Source organism: Schistocerca piceifrons, unplaced genomic scaffold (assembly GCF_021461385.2).
Source record: "Schistocerca piceifrons isolate TAMUIC-IGC-003096 unplaced genomic scaffold, iqSchPice1.1 HiC_scaffold_1249, whole genome shotgun sequence".
NCBI lineage: Eukaryota > Metazoa > Arthropoda > Insecta > Orthoptera > Acrididae > Schistocerca > Schistocerca piceifrons.
Genome location: NW_025727069.1, coordinates 25001 through 30000, shown reverse-complemented (window position 1 = coordinate 30000; position 5000 = coordinate 25001). Strand labels below are relative to the sequence as shown.

The 5000-nt window shown below is 53.9% G+C and overlaps 1 non-coding gene across 1 annotated transcript in view; it reads right to left on the bottom strand.

Annotated features, from left to right (window-relative positions):
• Positions 1-1569, bottom strand: part of LOC124730675 — a 1909-nt gene extending 340 nt beyond the window's left edge. Inside the window, exon 1 of the ribosomal RNA XR_007008052.1 lies at positions 1-1569. This exon is cut by the window's left edge and continues 340 nt beyond it. This is a non-coding gene — a ribosomal RNA (small subunit ribosomal RNA).
• Between the last annotated feature and the right edge of the window lie 3431 nt (positions 1570-5000).

Below are 5000 nucleotides of genomic sequence, written 5' to 3'. Positions count from 1 at the left end.
CGTGCGGCCCAGAACATCTAAGGGCATCACAGACCTGTTATTGCTCAATCTCGTGCGGCTAGAAGCCGCCTGTCCCTCTAAGAAGAAAAGTAATCGCTGACAGCACGAAGGATGTCACGCGACTAGTTAGCAGGCTAGAGTCTCGTTCGTTATCGGAATTAACCAGACAAATCGCTCCACCAACTAAGAACGGCCATGCACCACCACCCACCGAATCAAGAAAGAGCTATCAATCTGTCAATCCTTCCGGTGTCCGGGCCTGGTGAGGTTTCCCGTGTTGAGTCAAATTAAGCCGCAGGCTCCACTCCTGGTGGTGCCCTTCCGTCAATTCCTTTAAGTTTCAGCTTTGCAACCATACTTCCCCCGGAACCCAAAAGCTTTGGTTTCCCGGAGGCTGCCCGCCGAGTCATCGGAGGAACTGCGGCGGATCGCTGGCTGGCATCGTTTATGGTTAGAACTAGGGCGGTATCTGATCGCCTTCGAACCTCTAACTTTCGTTCTTGATTAATGAAAACATACTTGGCAAATGCTTTCGCTTCTGTTCGTCTTGCGACGATCCAAGAATTTCACCTCTAACGTCGCAATACGAATGCCCCCGCCTGTCCCTATTAATCATTACCTCGGGTTCCGAAAACCAACAAAATAGAACCGAGGTCCTATTCCATTATTCCATGCACACAGTATTCAGGCGGGCTTGCCTGCTTTAAGCACTCTAATTTGTTCAAAGTAAACGTGCCGGCCCACCGAGACACTCAATAAAGAGCACCCTGGTAGGATTTCAACGGGGTCCGCCTCGGGACGCACGAGCACGCACGAGGCGGTCGCACGCCTTCAGCTCGCCCCACCGGCAGGACGTCCCACGATACATGCCAGTTAAACACCGACGGGCGGTGAACCAACAGCGTGGGACACAAATCCAACTACGAGCTTTTTAACCGCAACAACTTTAATATACGCTATTGGAGCTGGAATTACCGCGGCTGCTGGCACCAGACTTGCCCTCCAATAGATACTCGTTAAAGGATTTAAAGTGTACTCATTCCGATTACGGGGCCTCGGATGAGTCCCGTATCGTTATTTTTCGTCACTACCTCCCCGTGCCGGGAGTGGGTAATTTGCGCGCCTGCTGCCTTCCTTGGATGTGGTAGCCGTTTCTCAGGCTCCCTCTCCGGAATCGAACCCTGATTCCCCGTTACCCGTTACAACCATGGTAGGCGCAGAACCTACCATCGACAGTTGATAAGGCAGACATTTGAAAGATGCGTCGCCGGTACGAGGACCGTGCGATCAGCCCAAAGTTATTCAGAGTCACCAAGGCAAACGGACCGGACGAGCCGACCGATTGGTTTTGATCTAATAAAAGCGTCCCTTCCATCTCTGGTCGGGACTCTGTTTGCATGTATTAGCTCTAGAATTACCACAGTTATCCAAGTAACGTGGGTACGATCTAAGGAACCATAACTGATTTAATGAGCCATTCGCGGTTTCACCTTAATGCGGCTTGTACTGAGACATGCATGGCTTAATCTTTGAGACAAGCATATGACTACTGGCAGGATCAACCAGGGAGCTGCGTCAACTAGAGCTGAGCAGCCGGCCGCCCGGGAGTGTGTCCCGGGGGCCCGCGCGAACACGCAAGCGTCCGCTCAATCATTCTGCAAACAGGAGGAGGCTGAGCTCCCCTGCACAATACACCTCGAAACCCTCTCAGGTCCCGGCGGCGCGCAGCGCCGTCCCAAGTACTTGGTCGGGTTCGAGAGAGGCGCAATCGCCCGGAGTTAGGCGAGTAGACGCTTTCGGTGCGACCACCCGTGCTCCCAACTGAGCTTGCCGCTGCCGACAGAGGCCCGGGAGCGTGCTGTCGTGGCATTGCCGGCGGGAGACAACACGCGCCACCTACGGTGACCGGCAGCTCCAACGCCAGCGCCACAGAAGGACAAAAGCCCCACTTGGGTGCCGAAGCGAACTCTCCCAGCACAGCGCACGCGCCAACACATCCGCACAGCTGCGATACAAACCACCAGCGAGAACCGCTGGGGCGACCGAGCAGCAGACGGCGTCGCGGCGCCGAGCGCCGGGCGGCGGCGCATCCTCAACGCACACAGTCCTCAATCGGACCAGCAAACTGAAGATGTCCACCGCGCTTCGCACCGGGCCCGCGAGGACCTACTTTGGCCGCACGGCGCCGCGCGCAGGGTGCGCCGGCGCGCAGCTGCGACGCCTGCCGCGTCCGTCGGCCGGCGCGCCTGCCACTGGCCGCCCCCACCAGCCGGCTGTAGCGCGTGCGCCCACGCACCGCGCGGCCAGCACGCCGGGAGGCGCCCCCTCACCGGCCGGGGACGGTCCCACCCAGCCACCGCCGCGTATCGCTTCACACCCAGATGCCGTTCAGTTTCGTCGGCATGGTGGGTATCGCTGGAACAACCGGTTAGTACCTCAACCTATCGTCGCCATCACCGATTCACCCCTACCGAGAACAACCGCACCACAACAGGTTACCATTTGTTCATTTGCGTAACTTCACCAGAAAACGCAGGCGTCCATCGCCATTTGCAACTTCAACGATTATTGCATGCCTGTGTCAGGTGTCACGCCACACTACGTCTGCCCACATACACGCAACAAAATGTGCACGCCTAGACAATACGTGGAAGGTGGCCCCCGTACGTATGCGATGTCCATTGCTCGAACGACTGTCAACCGGCCTCTGTAGCATGTCGCAGATATGGAACGCGGTGCACCATGCCATCACGGTGTGTGAGGAGAGACGACTAGGTCCGAATACATCAACAGACAGCTCATGCTGATCGCCATCCACGGCGTCCGTTCCTCCCACACGTCTCTATGGCGTACCACACTGCAATCCAGCTCTCATAGGGAGACGACACGTAGCTGCGTGCACAATATTTGCACTGTATGGTCCGCCGTTTTTGGGCGCAGTCGTTGTGCGGTCACACATGTGCCACGATGTATCATTCAGTACATAAGGACGAATGTGCAGTACAGATTGTGGTTCACGCGTACGACATCAGCGGACAGTTGACACAGGCCGCACCACAACGTAGCCTGAGTACGTCGCATGCGAAGGGCATTGAACATGCAAACTTCTCACCAACCAGCTTGCGAAGGCAGGGGGCAAGGTGGGGACGTGGGGAGGGGCGGCATGTACGTCCTGCTGCCATCCACATTACAGTGTACAGCAGGAGCATGTGGAAAGTGAGCAAGACTTGCAAGGTGTTTAACATGAAGCGATACACAGGGGTGCGGGCAGTGCGAGTAGCGAACTATATTGCGAGGGTTGCGGGTGGGCAACACTACAGTAATTGAACGAGTCGTATAACAATTACAGAGCAGGTTTAGGCGACAACGTGGGTTACGTTAAGGCGACAACATGGGTTAGGTTAAGGCACAACATGGGTTAGGTTAAGGCACAACATGGGTTAGGTTAAGGCACAACATGGGTTAGGTTAAGGCACAACATGGGTTAGGTTAAGGCACAACATGGGTTAGGTTAAGGCACAACATGGGTTAGGTTAAGGCACAACATGGGTTAGGTTAAGGCACAACATGGGTTAGGTTGAGGCACAACATGGGTTAGGTTAAGGCACAACATGGGTTAGGTTGAGGCACAACATGGGTTAGGTTGAGGCACAACATGGGTTAGGTTGAGGCACAACATGGGTTAGGTTAAGGTACAACATGGGTTAGGTTAAGGTACAACATGGGTTAGGTTAAGGTACAACATGGGTTAGGTTAAGGTACAACATGGGTTAGGTTAAGGTACAACATGGGTTAGGTTAAGGTACAACATAGGTTAGGTTAAGGTACAACATAGGTTAGGTTAAGGTACAACATAGGTTAGGTTAAGGTACAACATAGGTTAGGTTAAGGTACAACATAGGTTAGGTTAAGGTACAACATAGGTTAGGTTAAGGTACAACATAGGTTAGGTTAAGGTACAACATAGGTTAGGTTAGGTTAGGTTAGGTTACACGTTGTTGTACGGAAAGGTGTAGGGGGGGGGGGGGCGGGGGCGGCAGGTTCGTTGATAGTGATTATAGTAAGTGAATGCTTGTGACATGATCAGATTTGTCACGTCAGGATGCACCTTTGGCTTATTAGAGGCGGCGCTCCAATTCTATGCTTGTGTGAGACCTGTGTCTTTGACTCATGTCATTGTTTGTGCGCTGTGACAGGAGGTACTATTGTGATGTTGGGTGCACCGTTGTATAGGACATGTGTGGGTGTTGGTGCCTGGTCTGCGCAATGGTGGATGTCGAAAGGCTGGGATATTGTATTTTCCGCACGGACCTCCTGGTCTGGTTGTGATAGTGTGGATTGTGTAATGTGGCGGAGAAGATGCACTGGATGTTGTTCCATGCTGGTGCTTACATATTGTATGTGCGCCTGTTAGAAGCAGAGAGTGGTGCGTGATCAGAGTGTCTGGCTGACGTGTGGTTCCCATTTTGGGCAGACTCTTTCAGCATGTATACGGACAGTTGTGTATATTTGCTGTAGTTTGATGGCTCTGCATTGATTACTAATCAGCGCCGTGTGTACGGGTAATCTGGTTCCAGTCCAAAATGTTCCATCTGTGTACATTAGTGACAAAGACTCCCCCCATGCAGTGGGGCTCGGTCTGTTATAACTCTTCCGCGTAATATATTTGCCCCACGTTTTTGCGACTGCGAGTGCGAGTGCAACGCGCATGGGGACCGACATGCTGATGGCTCGGTATCGGACGCCGTACAGTGAGCAACGCGATCGCGTCTCTCGCTCGTAAGTGGTACAGGTCGCGGCTCATGTATACGGACAGCGGGAATGTCGCATATTGGAAATAACTCTTCATGAAACGCAAGTTATAGGGGTGGATTGCACTTTACGAGTGCGGGAAACGTCCGCCGTTCATCCGCTGGAGGTGCGAGTTTGGCGGTTGGGGTGGTGCACGAACGGGTGCGGGTGGCGTCATTGCCGGTCCACGGCTTCGTGCGGCAGAGCCA